We start from the raw sequence: 17,887 nt of genomic DNA, 5'->3' as shown, positions 1-17,887 counted from the left end.
CAGTAATGTAACAGGCACTCTTTTGCTTAATCTACTTTCTGTTTCCATGGCAGTGTGTGCAGTTTATTGTTAACATCCTTAAAATGCACTTAAAAAACATTTGATTTTGAAGAGAGAGAGAGAGACACAGAGAGAGAGAGAGAGACACACAGAGAGGGAGACAGAGAGGGAGAGAGAGAGAGAGAGAGAGAGAGAGACACACAGAGAGAGAGACAGAGAGAGAGAGAGAGAGAGAGAGAGAGAGAGAGAGAGAGAGAGAGAGAGAGAGAGGGGAGAGAGAGAGAGAGAGAGAGAGAGAGAGAGAGAGAGAGAGAGAGAGAGAAAGAGAAAGACTTTTGTTTGCAACTGTTAGACTAATGAGTACACCCTAAATCAGCTAAATGCAGACAAGAGCGTGCAAGGCTATATTAAATGTGTCACTGTCTGTCACCTTGATTACCCTAATTTGTCTCTCGACCAATGTGCACCTACGTTGCAAACTTTCATTCATAGGCTAGGTTGTAGCAACCTCATGACGGGTATACGGACGGTATAGTGCATTTTTGTTGTGGGTTTTCCAAATGTATTGCACGATTTGGCGTTGCTGTGTCAACAGAGACTTGATGACAAAGGGAATGTGTGTATCAGTGTCCATTCACTTGGTTGTTTGCTTGGTCCTTCTATCAGATAAACATGTAAAACCAGCCAGGCTTGATTCAGATTCAGGCAGGAATTCTTCTTGCGTAAGGCATTTCAAAAGTAAATACACAGTTGAAGTCAGAAGTTTACACACACTTAAGTTGGAGTCACTAAAAATTGTTTTCAACCACTCCACAAATGTTTTATTTAACAATCTATAGTTTTGGCAAGTTGGTTAGGACATCTACTTTGTGCATGGCACAAGTCATTTTTTCAACAATTGTTTACAGACAGATTATTTCACATATAATTCACTGTATCACAATTCCAGTGTGTCAGAAGTTCACATACACTAAGTTGACTGTGCCTTAAAACAGCTTGGAAAGTACCAGAAAATGATGTCATGGCTTTAGAAGCTTCTGAGTCAATTGGAGGTGTACCTGTGGATGTATTTCAAGGCCTACCTTCAAACTCAGTGTATCTTTGCTTGACATCATTGAAAAAGAAAAAAAGAAATCAGCCAAAACCTCAGAAAAAAATGGTAGACCTCCACAAGTCTGGTTCATCCTTGGGAGCAATTTCCAAACACCTGAAGGTACCACGTTCATCTGTACAAACAATAGTATGTAAGTATAAACACCATGGGATCACAGCCATCATACTGCTCAGGAAGGAGATGCGTTCTGTCTCCTAGAGATGAACGTACTTTGGTGTGAAAAGTGCAAATCAATCCCAGAACAACAGCAAATGACCTTGTGAAGATGCTGGAGGGAACAGGTAGTACAGGTAGTACAAAGATAGTACTTTTTGGAGAAATGTCCTCTGGTCTGATGAAACAAAAATAGAACTGTTTGGCCATAATGACTATCGTTATGTTTGGAGAAAGGGGGAGCCGAAGAACACCATCCCAACCGTGAAGCATCGGGGTGGCAGCATCATGTTGTGGGGGTGTTTTGGTGCAGGAGGAACTGGTGCACTTCACAAAATAGATGGCATCATAAGGCAGGAAGATGATGTGGATATATTGAAGCAACATCTCAAGGCATCAGTCACGAAGTTAAAGCTTGGTCGCAAATGGGTCTTCCAAATGGACAATGACCCCAAGCATATTTCCAAAATTGTGGCAAAATAGCTTAAGTACAACAAAGTCAAGAGGCCATCACAAAGCCCTGACCTCCATCCTATAGAACATTTGTGGGCAGAACTGAAAAAGTGTGTGCGAGCAAGGAGACCTGACTCAGTTACACCAGCTCTGTCAGGATGAATGGGCAAAAATTCACCCAACTTATTGTGGGAAGCTAGTGGAAGGCTACCCGAAACGTTTGACCCAAGTTAAACAATTTAAAGACAATGCAGCCAAATACTAATTGAGTGTATGTAAACTTCTGACCCAGTGGGAATGTGATGAAATAAATAAAAGCTGAAATAAGCCATTCTCTCTACTATTATTCTGACATTTCACATCCTTAAAATAAAGTGGTGGTCCTATCTGACCTAAGACAGGGAATTATTACTCTGATTAAATGTCAGGAATTGGAAAAGAAAAAATAAATGTTAGGAATTGTTTAAAACCTCTCTGGGATATTCGGGAGGCAAGCGTCTCACCTCAACAACGTTCATCTCGTTTATCATTGGAAAATAAAAAAAGAAATCAGCCAAAACTTCAGAAAAAAAATTGTAGACCTCCACAAGTCTGGTTCGTCCTTGGAGTCATTTCCAAACGCCTGAAGGTACCACGTTCATCTGTACAAACAATAGTACGCAAGTATAAACACCGTGGAACTGGGAATGTAATGAAAGAAATAAAAGCTGAAATAAGCCATTCTCTCTACTATTATTCTGACATTTCACATCCTTAAAATAAAGTGGTGATCCTAACTGACCTAAGACAGGGAAATTTTTACTCTGATTAAATGTCAGGAGTTGTGAAAAACTGAGTTTAAAACATCTCTGGGATATTCAGGATGCAAGCATCCCACCTCAACAACGTTAATCATGTTCATCATTGGAAAAGAAAAACAGAAATGTCAGGAATTGTGAAAAACTGAGTTTAAAACCTCTCTGGGATATCCGGGATGCAAGCGTCCCACCTCAACAACAGCCAGGGAAATTGCGGGTGCCAAATTCAAAACAACAGAAATCCCATACTTAAAATTCCTCAAACATACAAGTATTTTACACCATTTTAAACATAAACTTGTTGTAAATCCAGCCACAGTGTCCTATTTCAAAAAGGCTTTACGACGAAAGCACACCAAACGATTATGTTAGGTCAGTACCTATTCACAGAAAAACACAGCCATTTTTCCAGCCAAAGAGAGGAGTCACAAAAAGCAGAAATAGAGATAAAATGAATCACTAACCTTTGATGATCTTCATCAGATGACACTCATAGGACTTCATGTTACACAATACATGTATGTTTTGTTCGATAAAGTTCATATTTATATCCAAAAATCTCAGTTTACATTGGCACGTTTAACATAAATCTTCAATAATGTTTCAACCGGAGAATTCCTTTGTCTGTAGAAATATGCAGCTAACTCTCACGTGATCAGCTCATGGCACTCTGCCAGACCCCTGACTCAATTATTGAAACAGCTCTCATTCCCCCCTCCTTCACAGTAGAAGCCTCGAACAAGGTTCTAAAGACTGTTGGCATCTAGTGGAAGCCTTAGGAAGTGCAATATGACCCCAAAGACACTGTATATTCGATAGGCAATGACTTGAAAAACTACAAACCTCAGATTTCCCACTTCCTGGTGGATTTTTTCTCAGGTTTTTGCCTGCCATATGAGTCCTGTTATACTCACAGACATCATTCAAACAGTTTTAGAAACTTCAGAGTGTTTTCTATCCAAATCTACTAATTATATGCATATTCTAGCTTTTAATCTACTAATTATATGCATATTCTAGCTTTTAGGACTGAGTAGCAGGCAGTTTACTCTGGGCACCTTTTTATCCAAGCTACTCAATACTTCCCCCCAGTCCCAAAGAAGTTAAATGTATTTAGCTAAGGTGTATGTGAAGTTCGGACTTCAACTGTATATGTGGAAACAATGTAGCTTTTAATGCTTCATAGTTCATGACCTACTTAAAAAATTCACAATGCGGAAATCGCTACGCCATTTCCTGGTTGCTAAAATTCAAATAATTCCAGTTTATGTGGCAAAACAAGCAAGTATAGTGTATAGCTTTCAAACTCAACTCTGTACCTCGAAGCCAGTTCCACTAAATGTTTTAATTGTTACGCTCTAATCAGGGACTGATTTAGATCTGGGACACCAGGTTTGTGTAATTAATTAATACAGATATGCATCTGCTGGTCACAGATACTGTACCTTAAAAAAAAGGAGGGGTGTGGATCAGAAAACCAATTATTATCTGGTATGACCACCATTTGCCTCATGCAGCGCAACACGTCTCCTTTGCTTGGAGTTGATCAGGGTGTTGATTGTGGCCTGTGGAATGTTGTCCTACTCCTCTTCAATAACTATGCAAAGTTGCTGGATTTTGCCGGGAACTGGAACACGGTGTCGTACAAGTCGATACAGAGCATCCCAAACATGGATGACATGTCTGGTGATATGCAGGCCATGGAAGAAATGGGACGTTTTCAGCTTCCAGGAATTGTGTACAGATCCTTGCGACATGGGGCCATGCATCATCATGCTGAAACATGAGGTGATGGCTACAAATGAATGGCACAACAATGGTCCTCAGGAGCTTGTCACTGTATCCCTGTGCATAGATTATGCCTGCCCATACCATAACCCCCCCCCCACAACGTTGACATCAGCAAACGACAGCATCTGCCCGGTACTGTTGAAACCAGCGTTCATCCATGAAGAGCACACTTCTCAATCACGCCAGTGGCCATCAAAGGTGAACATTTGCCGAACTGCAGTCAGATCAATGATGATGAGCACACAAATTAGCTTCCCTGAGACGGTTTCTGACAGTTTGTGCAGAAAGTCTTCAGTTGTCCCAGAGATGGATTATTTTGACAAAGGAGAAATGCTCAAAACAGGGATGTAAACAAATTTGTGCACAAAATTTAAGAGAAAAAGCTAAATATCATCAACAACAAGCTACTTTGGGTAGCTTTTTCTACTAGCTAAATATCATCAACAACAAGCTATTTTGGGTAGCTTTTTCTACTAGCTAAATATCATCAACAACAAGCTATTTTGGGTAGCTTTTTCTACTAGCTAAATATCATCAACAACAAGCTATTTTGGGTAGCTTTTTCTACTAGCTAAATATCATCAACAACAAGCTATTTTGGGTAGCTTTTTCTACTAGCTAAATATTGTTTTTTTTTTTTAATTTATTTTTATTATAGAATTATTGTGAAAATAGGATTTCATCCTGCAAATTTTCAAATAAATAAGTGAACTATAAGAAATTAAATATCGATTTGCTTTTACTTGATTGAAATTGGATTAACCACAAGAAATGTTCTATAATACTTTTGAAATTAAACTAACTATCAAGAAATTGTTAAACTGACTATCCACTAACCTTAACCCTAACCCCTAACCTATCCCTGGCCCCTAACCATAACTCTAACCCTAACCGCAAACCTTTGCCCTAACCCAAACAAGTTGTTGGATTTAAGCATAGTTAGTTAGTTTATTGATATTGAATATTACACCCTAACTAGTATTAAAAAAAAATAAAAAAAATACATAATAATGATTATTACATATTTATTTATTGAACAAAAACGTACTAATTTACTAACTATTTTTGAGTCCTTAAAACACAGCAATGTTTAATGTTTCAGCCTATTCTACACCCTCCAACATAATCAGTCAATGGGGAGCAGGTTGAAGTTGCACTTAGCCACTGATCTTGGGTCAGTTCTGCCTCTACCCCACTAATGGTTGAGGTTAGGAATGTAAAACCAACCAGACTTGATTCAGAGTCAGACTGGACTCTGCTTTTTCATGTACCATCTCCCCTTTGATGTTCAGTCCGATACTGTTAGTTTGGTTTTGGTAGTACTACTACAGCCTAGTTCCTTAAATGATTTCCAAAGCTTTTTAGGGTCATTTTTGTTCTCAATGATGTTCTCAGCAAAGTAACCCCTCTTAGCCTCATCCATCCTGCTCTGTGCTTCATCCATCCTCCTCTGTGCTTCATCCATCCTCCTCTGTGCTTCATCCATCCTCCTCTGTGCTTCATCCATCCTCCTCTGTGCTTCATCCATGCTCCTCTGTGCTTCATCCATCCTGCTCTGTGCTTAATTTCTGTGACGTTTATATAGGACAAAATCATGCTGCTCTTGAGAGTTCTTACATTTTTTAAAGGCCTTATTCCTTACTTGGATAGATTCAAAGAATCTCATGATTAAACCAATGGCTAGATCTCTGCTTTACCCTGACCCGTCTAATGGGAGCCATCACATTCACCACATCAAGGAATCTACATTTAAAGGCTTCCCAGGCACTGTCTACCCCTACACTATCTATCACAGGTGACCAGTCAATTTTACCCACTTCCTCCCTAAACCTTTCTACACAGTATTTTTTGAGTTCTCTGATCCTAACGGTTTTGTGACACTTAAATATATCTTTAAAAATCCTTGTGCAAAATGTAATATAATTGCACATACTTTACTGTAGCCCCCCTATATTACCTATAATTATTAAAACATCTCAATTAAAATTATGTTAGACAAACAATTAACTACTGCAACAGTTTAAAATTGAAGTTTCTGAAGTCAATCTACTGTAACAGTTTAACATGAACATTTATTGTCTTTTCACAGCTGTGGATCCTTGCCATGGTACACTCAAAAACATGTCAAACAAGTGTGTGTTTGTGTGCATGAGTGTGTGTGTGTTTATGTGCATGAGTGTGTGTGTGTTTGTGTGCATGAGTGTGTGTGTTTATGTGCATGAGTGTGTGTGTGTTTGTGTGCATGAGTGTGTGTGTGTTTGTGTGCATGAGTGTGTGTGTGTTTATGTGCATGAGTGTGTGTGTGTTTGTGCATGAGTGCATGAGTGTGTGTGTGTTTATGTGCATGAGTGTGTGTGTGTTTGTGTGCATTTGTGTGTTTGTGTGCATGAGTGTGTGTGTGTTTATGTGCATGAGTGTGTGTGTGTTTATGTGCATGAGTGTGTGTGTGTTTATGTGCATGAGTGTGTGTGTGTGTTTATGTGCATGAGTGTGTGTGTGTTTGTGTGCATGAGTGTGTGTGTGTTTATGTGCGTGTAAACGATGAAGTGGGACTGCCAAGCTTTGATTCACACTCAGTGGAATAGGACTGTCATGCGGTGGGTAACTGGTGCAGTGAATCAGGCGCAGGAGAGCAGAGATGAGTGTACAAGATATTAATTCCACGACAGCACCAGTATACAGACAATACTAAAGGTGCGGAGAAATATCGGTCACTCGAAAATAACGGGCTAAAATACATAACCCGGCAAACATAACCAGCCGACAAGAACCGACATGAACAGTGGTTCACTACGACAACCACAGCTTCTAATGCGACAACCACAACTACGACAACCAAAGCCTCTAACTTGACATCAACTACACAACTAATAACTCAACAGATGAGCACTACACCTCAAACCGCTGTACAGTCAACAACTAATAGTGGACCTGGTAAGTGTGATTTATTCTGCCTTGCCCTGCCTTGCCTGCCTTGCCTGCCTGCCTGCCTGCCTGCCTGACTGACTCTGGTCTCTACAGGACATAAGTTTGTACTCAGGATGAAATTCACCTCGAGGACAAAGCTAACCAAATCGGAGATCTTCAAGCAGGTGAGAGTCACAGTAAAACATATAATTTTATAATAAATTATGAATAATCCATCTCCCAAAATGATTATAGGATGAGGAAAAACCTCACTCAACGGGATGTAAGTGTAAGATTGTTAAACAAATAAGGATATTGAATAAAGATGGAAAGTAAAGTGAATGAGGGGGAAGGAGCGTGAAGAGGAGAGAGAAAGTAGCAATAACAAATGTACTAAATGATGTAACCCCTGTGTTAATTCCAGCTCCGTGAAGAACCAGTCAGACGAGGGCTGCCAGGGGACTTTACACTGTGATTGAGAATCATTCAGAGCTAGTTGACAGGGGGAGGAGGAGGAGGACACCTGAGAGAAAACACAGAGAGAACAGAATGCAAACCTGATCACAAAGATATCTTACACAAATACTTTACAATAGATTATCTTCCAGATTACGTTTTTTAGTTGTTGGAAAATGCATTAACCATAATTCATGTTCTGTAATAACTTTGAAATGAAACCATATAGGTTGATGACTACATTTTACCTAGAATTGTGTGTTTATTATAGATAGAAATTAGATTCTGACAAATCATGGAAAACGATGTTGCATCTTTTGAAAATGAAAGGTTTTGTTCTTCTGAATATCTGTGTGTCAGACCTTTCTGGCGTGGAGAGGGTTAAAAGATGGGGAGGCAGACACAATATCATACATACAGCCCTGTAGAAAGGGGAGGGGCTAAACTTTACCCAGCATTTGATTGACACACAGTGGAACCTGATTAACTCTACATTGCCAATGGAGAGGTCAACATCCTTTCAGCCATGTTAAGTAACATAACACAGGGATGCAGGAGACAGAATTTCTGCTATTCAGTTATGTGTTATCAGCTTTAATCTAAAACATTGGGTTGTCTGTCACTGGACTCTGGTTTCCCATAGTTCAGAGTATGATTCAAGATGTCACTGGACTCTGGTTTCCCATAGTTCAGAGTATGATTCATTGATGATGTCACTGGACGCTGGTTTCCAATAATTCCGAGTATGAGTCATGATGTCACTAGACGCTGGTTTCCCATAGTTCAGAGTATGATCCATGATGTCACTGGACACTGGTTTCCCATAGTTCAGAGTATGATCCATGATGTCACTGGACACTGGTTTCCCATAGTTCAGAGTATGATCCATGATGTCACTGGACACTGGTTTCCCATAGTTCAGAGTATGATTCATGATGTCACTGGACACTGGTTTCCCATAGTTCCGAGTATGATTCATGATGTCACTGGACACTGGTTTCCCATAGTTCCGAGTATGATCCATGATGTCACTGGACGCTGGTTTCCCATAGTTCAGAGTATGATTCATGATGACTCTGGTTTCCCATAGTTCCGAGTATGATCCATGATGTCACTGGACGCTGGTTTCCCAAAGTTCCGAGAATGATTCATGATGACTCTGGTTTCCCATAGTTCCGAGTATGATCCATGATGTCACTGGACACTGGTTTCCCATAGTTCAGAGTATGATTCATGATGTCACTGGACGCTGGTTTCCCATAGTTCAGAGTATGATTCATGATGACACTGGACGCTGGTTTCCCATAGTTCAGAGTATGATTCATTGATGACTCTTTGGACTTTGACCGATTCTTTCACAGGCAGCTGATAAGACACTATGGCTGTATTCACTAAGAAGCAAACAGAAGAAAACAGGGATGGACTAAGGTGAACTTGTCCAATAAGAAACGTTAGTTTTCTTGCAAAAGGTTTTGCTATTGTGTGCACTAATGAACAGAATTTTAAGGTCATGGCTTGTTGTAAAAGTAGCCACATGCATGTGAGCTATGACTGAGTTTGAGTTAACTCTTTGATTTACTTTCTCTGCTTTATTTAGGATTAGAAGTTTTAGATATTTTGTCCATAGTGTTTAATGTAGGAGTAGAAGACATTTTTGATATTTGTCTATATTGTTTCATATAGAATTATAAGACGCTTTACATATTTGTCCATAGTGTTTTATTAATTAAGCAATCAGGTCTGAGGGGGTGTGGGAAATGGCCAATATTCCATAGCTAAGGGCTGTTCTTAGGCACCCTGCAACACGAAGTGTCTGGATACAGCCCTTAGCCGTGGTATATTGGCCATATTACACAACCCCTGAGGTGCTTTATAGCTGTTATAAACTGGTTACCAACGTAATTAGAGCAGTAAAAATACATGTTTTGTCATACCTGTGGTAAACAGTTGCATTCAGGGCTCGACCCACCCAGTTTATAAATAGGATTAGAAGACATTTCAGATATTTATCCATAGTGTTTTATATCGAATTAGAAGACATTTTAGATATTTGTCCATAGTGTTTTATATCGAATTAGAAGACATTTTAGATATTTATCCATAGTGTTTTATGTAGGATTAGAAGACATTTTAGATATTTATCCATAGTGTTTTATATCGAATTAGAAGACATTTTAGATATTTGTCCATAGTGTTTTATATCGAATTAGAAGACATTTTAGATATTTATCCATAGTGTTTTATGTAGGATTAGAAGACATTTTAGATATTTGTCCATAGTGTTTTATGTAGGATTAGAAGACATTTTAGATATTTATCCATAGTGTTTTATATCGAATTAGAAGACATTTTAGATATTTGTCCATAGTGTTTTATGTAGGATTAGAAGACATTTTAGATATTTATCCATAGTGTTTTATATCGAATGAGAAGACATTTTAGATATTTGTCCAGTGTTAAAATTAGGGAGTTGTTTTCAATTTCATTTACAGTGGAAATTAATTTCAAAGACATTGCCTTGTTTTAGCTGTCACTCTGAAACGGTGTTCCATTCTTTACATGTTTCAACCTGAAGACATGGCTTCTCCCAGTGGTCTATTATCTGAAGAGCAGTTCCAGTGCTCTGTCTGTCTGGATGTCTTCACGGAGCCTGTTTCCATCCTATCTGGCCACAGTTTCTGTCTGGCCTGTATTAAGAGACATTAGGGAAAGCAGTGATGTTGTCCCAAATGTAAGAGTGTGATTAAAGATGCCCTGATATCCTAGAGAACTAATTCACTAAAGAAATGAAAAGACTGAAAATGTTTGATCTAGTACCAAATCTGGAGGTGTGCCCTAGGATGTCTGCATGGGAAGAAGCTCAAGGCCCTGAAGTCCTTTTCCTGTGAGATTCACCTGCAGCCTCATCAGAGAGTTGCTATGCTGAAGGTCCACAAGCTGATCAACCATGTGGAGGAGAGGATGTGTAAGAAGCACGAGAGACTCCTGGAGCTGTTCTGTTGGAGCGACCAGGCGCGTGTGTGCGCTGTGGATGGACACGGACCACAGAACTCACAACATTGTTCTAGCAGAGAGACAAGAGAGTAAAACCATGTCAGTAATGTTCTCAAGATCAAACACATCGTAAAACTTAACAGAGTGAGTTCTTATGATAAGCATCTTGTATCTTGTTGATCTATTGTTACCGGTTCAGTTCCATTGGCTCAACAGAATGTGACTGTTTTTCTACAGTATATCCTTGGTGTCGTCAGACCAGTTCCAAGAAAGACATAAAGGAAAGCGTATACGTCTTCAATGTGATTTTCTAGGTGGGGTTACACAAGGTTCAATTTTCAGACCAACTGTTGTGTTTTATTTTTGCCTCAGAAACCACTCTGTCAATCCATGTTTTTGGAGCAGAAGAGAAAGGGTAATGCAGGGTTTCCCCAAGGGTTCTGCCTGGGTGCACCTTTTGGTTTCTGCACTAGCACTACACAGCTGATTTAACTGATCAACTAGTCTTGGCAAAAACCAAAACGTGCACCCCTTGGGGTCCTGAGGACTGAGTTTGGGAAACAGTGGGGTAATGCGACTATACAAACCAATCATATCAATATCTCATGTCCTGTATCCTTCAGTGATGTGTAGTGATTCTGAGGCTGGCCAGGGTTAGTATAGGAATAGGTGGGAGAGGGGGAAGGAGAGGGGGAAGAAGAGGGGAAGGAGAGGTGGAAGGATAGGGTGAAGGTGAGAGGAGGAAGGAAGGAGATGAGGAAGGAGAGGGGGAAGAAGAGGGGGAAGGAGAGGCAGAAGGAGAGGGGGAAGTAGATGAGGAAGAAGAGGAGGAAGAAGAGGAGAAGGGAGAAGGAGAGTGGGAAGGAGATGGGGAAGGAGAGGAGGAAAGCGAGGGGGAAGGTGAGGGTGAGGACAGGAGGAAGAGAAGAGGAAGAAGGAGAAAGGGAAGGAGGAGAGGAGAAAGGAGAGGAGGAAGGAGAGGGGGAAGGAGGGGAGGAAGGAGGGGGGAAGGAGGGGAGGAAGGAGAGGAGGATGGAGAAGAGGAGGAGTAGAGGGGGAAGGAGAGGAGGGTGTAGAGGGGGAAGGAGAGGAGGGTGGAGAGGAGGAAAGCGATGGGAGGAGAGGGTGAAAGACAGGAGAAAGAGAAGAGGAAGGAGATGAGGAAGGAGAAGAGGAGAAGGAGGAAGGAGAGGGGGAAGGAGAGGAGGAAAGCAATGGGGAAGGTGAGGAGAGGAGGAAGAGAAGAGGAAGGATTTGAGGAAGGAGTTGAGGAATGAGATGAGGAAGGAGTTGAGGAAGGAGAGGGGGAGAGGAGGAAGAGAGAATGAAGAAGGAGAGGAGGAAGGAGGAGGAAGGAGAGGAGGAGAGGAGAAGGGAAAGGAAAGGAGAGGAGAGGAGGAGAGGAGAAGGGAAAGGAGAGGAGGAAGGAGAGGAGGAAGTAGAAGAGGAGGGGAGGAGGAAGGTGAGGAGTGAGGAGAGGGGGAAGGAGAGGAAGAAGGAGAGGGCGATGGGAAAGAGAGGAAGAAGGAGAGGGCGATGGAAAGGGGGAAGGAGAGGAGAAGGGAGAGGAGGAGGAGAGGGGGAAGGAGAGGGGAAAGAAGATGGGGAGGAGAGGAGGAAGGACAGGGGGAATGAGAGGAGGAGGAGAGGAGGAAGGACAGGGGGAGGAGAGGAGGCAGGGGAGGAGGAGGAGAGGAGGAACGAGAGGGGGAGGAGAGGGGGAAGGAAAGTAGGAGGAGAAGAGGTCACCCAGGAGAAGTTCAATGTGCTGCAAGAGGTGGGGGACTCTACCTCGTTCATCTTTCTTTCACATCATCATGATAAACTCATCTACTCTACCATGTCCCTATTTCCCTCCCACTCTCGTTTCCCTATCTCTCTCTTGCTCTTTCTCCCATCTCTCTCACTTTCTATTTTTCCCTTCCCCCTCTCTTTCGTCATCTCTAGGCTTATGATGCTCAATTGGAAGTGGTAAGATAAACCTTCAGTAAAACTATGAACAATCAATCAATCAACAACATCAAATAACTTGTATTGACCGTCCGTATGTTTCCATTTGTCCACTAAAGGGTCAAAGATCACTGAAGGAGAGGCAGAGAAGGTAGAGGAGCTGAGTGAAGAGCTGAAATAGGAGAGACTGAGAGCTCTGACACTGGAGGGACAGCTCACTACTGCCACCATCTCACCGCAAGCCCTGGAGGAGGTACTGCAACTAGTTTGCACACGGGTGGACGGAGTAGGTAGACGTTTACCCTACCAATGAATATAGAGCCAGATACTTATATGTATATTCTATTGTATTCTATTTCAGTTATATTTTATTCTACTCTACTCAGTTCCTGGAGAGTGTCAGATCTGGAAGGAGAAAGAAATTTACTGAAGGTCAGTTATGATACACTACACCAGATAGGTGAGTATTAGTGGAAGACGTTGCTTTGAGACAATGTGTTGAAAGTATGTGAAACTTTTTAATGATTAACTATGGACTAGCAGCTGTATATGTCTGTCTCTTCTTCTTCTCTCTCTCACACACACACACACACACACACACACACACACACACACACACACACACACACACACACACACACACACAGCACCCTATCTACACACACACAGCACCCTATCCACACACACACAGCACCCTATCCACACACACACAGCACCCTATCCACACACACACAGCACCCTATCCACACACACACAGCACCCTACCACACACACACACACACACACACACACACCCTATCTACCACACACACACACCACCCTATCTACACACACACACACACACACCACACTACACACACACACACACACACAGCACCCTATCTACACACAGTCATACACAAGATGAACAAAACATAGCCAAAGACTCCAGCCACCCTAGTCATAGGCTGTTCTCTCTGCTACCGCACGTCAAGCTGTACCAGAGCACAAAGTCTAGGCTCCTTAACAGCTTCTATCCCCAAGTCATAAGACTGCCGAACAGCTAACCAAATGGCTGCACGGACTATTTGCATTGCCTCCCCCTACCCTCCACCCCCATCTTTTACACTGCTGCTACTCTCTGTTTATTATCTATGCATAGTCACTTAACTCTACCTACATGTAGATATTACCGAAAATATCTCTAGTGTGCAATAGGTGGCCACTTTGAAAAATCTCACATTTAAAATACATTTTGATTTGTTTTACATTTTCTTGGTTAGTACATGATTCCATATGTGTTATTTCATAGTTTTACAAAGTAGAAAATAGTCCAAATAAAGAAAAACCCTGGAATGAGTAGGGGTGTCCAAACCTTTGACTAGTACTGTATGTAGTTGAAGTCGGAAGTTTACATACACTTAGGTTGGAGACATTAAAACTCATATTTCAACCACTCCACAAATTTCCTGTTTACAAACTATAGTTTTGGCAAGTCGTTTAGGACATCTACTTTGTGCATGACACAAGTCATTTTTTCAACAATTGTTTACAGACAGATTATTGCACTTATACAATTCACTGTATCACAATTCCAGTGGGTCAGAAGTTTACATACACTAAGTTGACTGTGCCTTTCAACAGCTTGGAAAATTAGTTTGGTTAGGTTCATCCTAACCAAACGCCTGAAGGTACCACGTTCATCTGTACAAACAATAGTACGCAAGTATAAACACCATGGGACCACGAAGCCGTCATACCGCTCAGGAAGTATACGCGTTCTGTCTCCTAGAGATGAACGTACTTTGGTGCGAAAAGTGCAAATCAATCCCAGAACTACAGCAAAGGACCTTGTAAAGATGCTGGAGGAAACAGGTACAAAAGTATCTATATCCACAGTAAAACAAGTCCTTTATCGACATAACCTGAAAGGCCGCTCAGCAAGGAAGAAGCCACTGCTCCAAAACCGCCATAAAAAAGCCAGACTACGGTTTGCAACTGCACATGGGGACAAAGATCGTACTTTTTGGAGAAATGTCCTCTGGTCTGATGAAACAAAAATAGAACTGTTTGGCCATAATGACCATCGTTATGTTTGGAGGAAAAAGGGGGAGGCTTCCAAAGAACACCATCCCAAAAGTAAAGCACGGGGGTGGCAGCATCATGTTGTGGGGGTGCTTTGCTGCAGGAGGAACTGGTGCACTTCACAAAATAGATGGCATCATGAGGAAGGAAAATGATGTATATATATATATATTGAAGCAACATCTCAAGACATCAGTCAGGAAGTTAAAGCTTGGTCGCAAATGGGTCTTCCAAATGGACAATGACCCCAAGCATATTTCCAAAGTTGTGGCAAAATGGCTTAAGGACAACAAAGTCAAGGTATTGGAGTGACCATCACAAAGCCCTGACCTCCATCCTATAGAACATCTGTGGAAGAATTGAAAAAGAGTGTGCGAGCAAGGAGGCCTACAAACCTGACTCAGTTACACCAGCTCTGTCAGCTCTGTCGGGAGCAACTTATTGTGGGAAGCTTGTGGAAGGCTACCCAAAACGTTTGACCAATGTTAAACAATTTAAAGGCAATGCTACAAAATACTAATTGAGTGTATGTAAACTTCTGACCCACTGGGAATGTGATGAAAGATTTCAAATCAGAAATAAATCATTCTCTCTACTATTATTCTGACATTTCACATTCTTAAAATAAAGTGGTGATCCTAACTGAACTAAGACAGGGAATTTTTACTAGGATTAAATGTCAGGAATTTAAATGTATTTGGCTAAGGTGTATGTAAACTTCTGACTTCAACTGTATATACTATACATAAATACATATATTTTGTCATTTTTTATTTTTACTTCAGTTATTATTATTTTTTTTAATCTTAAAACTGCATTGTTGGTTAAGGGCTTGTAAGTAAGCTTTTCACAACCTGTTATATTCAGCACATGTGACAAATAACATTTGATTTGATTTGAGAAGGTGGACTGAGCAAGGGAGCTGGAAAAAGAGAGGGAGAGATGGATGGATATTCAACAGCTTGAGGAGATGCTGCGAGTGCAGAGTGGGGAGAGAAGGAGGCTGGAGGAGGAGAGAGGGAGACTGGAGAAGGAGAGGCTGGAGGGGAGACTGGAGAAGGAGGGAGCTGGAGGAGGAGGGAGGCTGGAGGAGGAGGAGAGGGAGGGAGGCTGGAGGAGGAGAGAGGGAGGGAAGCTGGAGGAGGAGAGGGAGGCTGGAGGAGGAGAGAGGGAGACTGGAGGCTGAGAGGAGGCTGGAGGAGGAGAGAGGGAGGCTGGAGGAGGAGAGAGGAGGCTGGAGGAGGAGAGAGGGAGGCTGGAGGAGGAGAGGAGAGAGGAAGGCTGGAGGGAGGAGAGGAGGCTGGAGGAGGAGAGAGGAGGCTGGAGGAGGAGAGAGGGAAGACTGGAGGAGGAGGAGAGGAGGAAGGCTGGAGGAGGAGAGGGGGAGGCTGGAGGCTGGAGGAGAAGAGAGAGGAGGCTGGAGGAGGAGAGATGAAGGCTGGAGGAGGAGAGAGGGAGGCTGGAGGAGGAGAGAGGAGGCTGGAGGAGGAGGCTGGAGGAGAAGAGGGAGGCTGGAGGAGGAGAGAGGGAGGCTGGAGGAGGAGAGAGGAAGGCTGGAGGAGGAGAGAGGGAGGCTGGAGGAGGAGGAGAGGAAGGCTGGAGGAGGAGAGAGGGGAGGCTGGAGGAGGAGAGAGGAAGACTGGAGGAGGAGGAGAGGAGGCTGGAGGAGGAGAGGAGGAGAAGACGGAGGCTGGAGGAGGAGAGAGGAAGGCTGGAGGAGGAGAGAGGGAGGCTGGAGGAGGAGAGAGGAAGGCTGGAGGAGGAGAGAGGGAGGCTGGAGGAGGAGAAAGAAAGGTTATGAATGGACAAAGAGCGGATAGAGCAGGGATGGGCAACTGGTGGTCCGCAAGAATGTCATGGCAAAATGTGTAAAATTGCAGGAAATTAACTCTAAAACTCTAAGCAAATGTTTCCCTCTTCTGTCAAAAGAGGGGCAGATACAATGTTTTGCTCGCAAGGTGGGGCGGAAAAATTTTGCTTACGACCACCAAAAGGTTAAGGTCGGCATTTGTGGGTGTGGATGTGGGTGGGCAGATCACTGCAGCCTCTCATGATGAGTTCAGATTTTTTGTGTCTCCCACCCCCATTAAAGTTGCCCATCCCTGGGATTGAGGAACAACAGGAGAGAGAGAGGGGTAAGAATCTAACCTCTTGAGTATCTAAATATGTTGTATCATATTCATGATCAAATTTCCCCATTACAAATGCAATAAAAAATTCTTATTGTCAGTCTGTTGTATTCTATTCACTTTGACAGAATCTGTTGAGTCGATAAGAGGTAAGCATGATTGCATGGAGCAGGAAGAGTTACAGCACAGACAGGAAGTGACAGCACTGCAAGAGGGACTCAAAGATCAGAGGTCATGACTGTCATAAACATTAATATGAACAAAAAATACAAATAATAATACATTATAATAATAATAATTACATTAATTAGGATCACAATGTTCTCAGTTTCTGATGTCTTTCTGCCCTTCTTTTGCTCACTTTCTCAGGAGTTTGACATGAGTGTTGAGGACCTCTGTGAAGCCATCACACAGACAAAGGTTGGTCCCTTCTCAGATCATTTAAATAACGACATTACAACAACAGAACAGTTCCTGTTAACATGATTCACTTTCTCTTTTGTTATGCATCTCGTAATCCCTCTTGTAGGCCTTCAGGCTACAGCAGGAGGGACGTGAGGGCCTGCGCTTCCCAGGGGTTGATAGGAAGCTGGAGAAGTCTTCCAGAGAGCTGAGGGACCCCAAGGCATCCCAGGTAGAGACTGTGTTAGAACTACAGAAGACTAGAGACCTACTGTTACTGCAGCACCGCATAAATAATTACCTGCAGGTAGGCCTAAACACACACACACACACACACAGAGACACAGGCGTGCACGCATCACAGGAGGTTGGGGAGGACAGGCTCCTGGTAATAACTGGAGCGGGAAGAGTGGAAGGGTATCAAATACATCACACACATGGGTTCCATGTGTTTGATGCCATTCCATCAGCTCCTTTCCAGACATTATTAGGAGCTGTCCGCCCCTCAGCAGTCCCCAAACGTTTGGACACACCTACTTTTCTTTATTTGTATTATTTTCTAAATTGTAGAATAATAGTGAAGACATCAAAACTATTAAATAACACATATGGAATCATGTCGTAACCAGAGTTAAACAAATCAAAATATATTTAATATTTGAGATGATTAAAAGTAG

Source organism: Oncorhynchus tshawytscha, linkage group LG10 (genome assembly GCF_018296145.1).
Source record: "Oncorhynchus tshawytscha isolate Ot180627B linkage group LG10, Otsh_v2.0, whole genome shotgun sequence".
Taxonomy (NCBI): Eukaryota; Metazoa; Chordata; class Actinopteri; order Salmoniformes; family Salmonidae; genus Oncorhynchus; species Oncorhynchus tshawytscha.
This window is presented reverse-complemented; position numbering follows the sequence as displayed.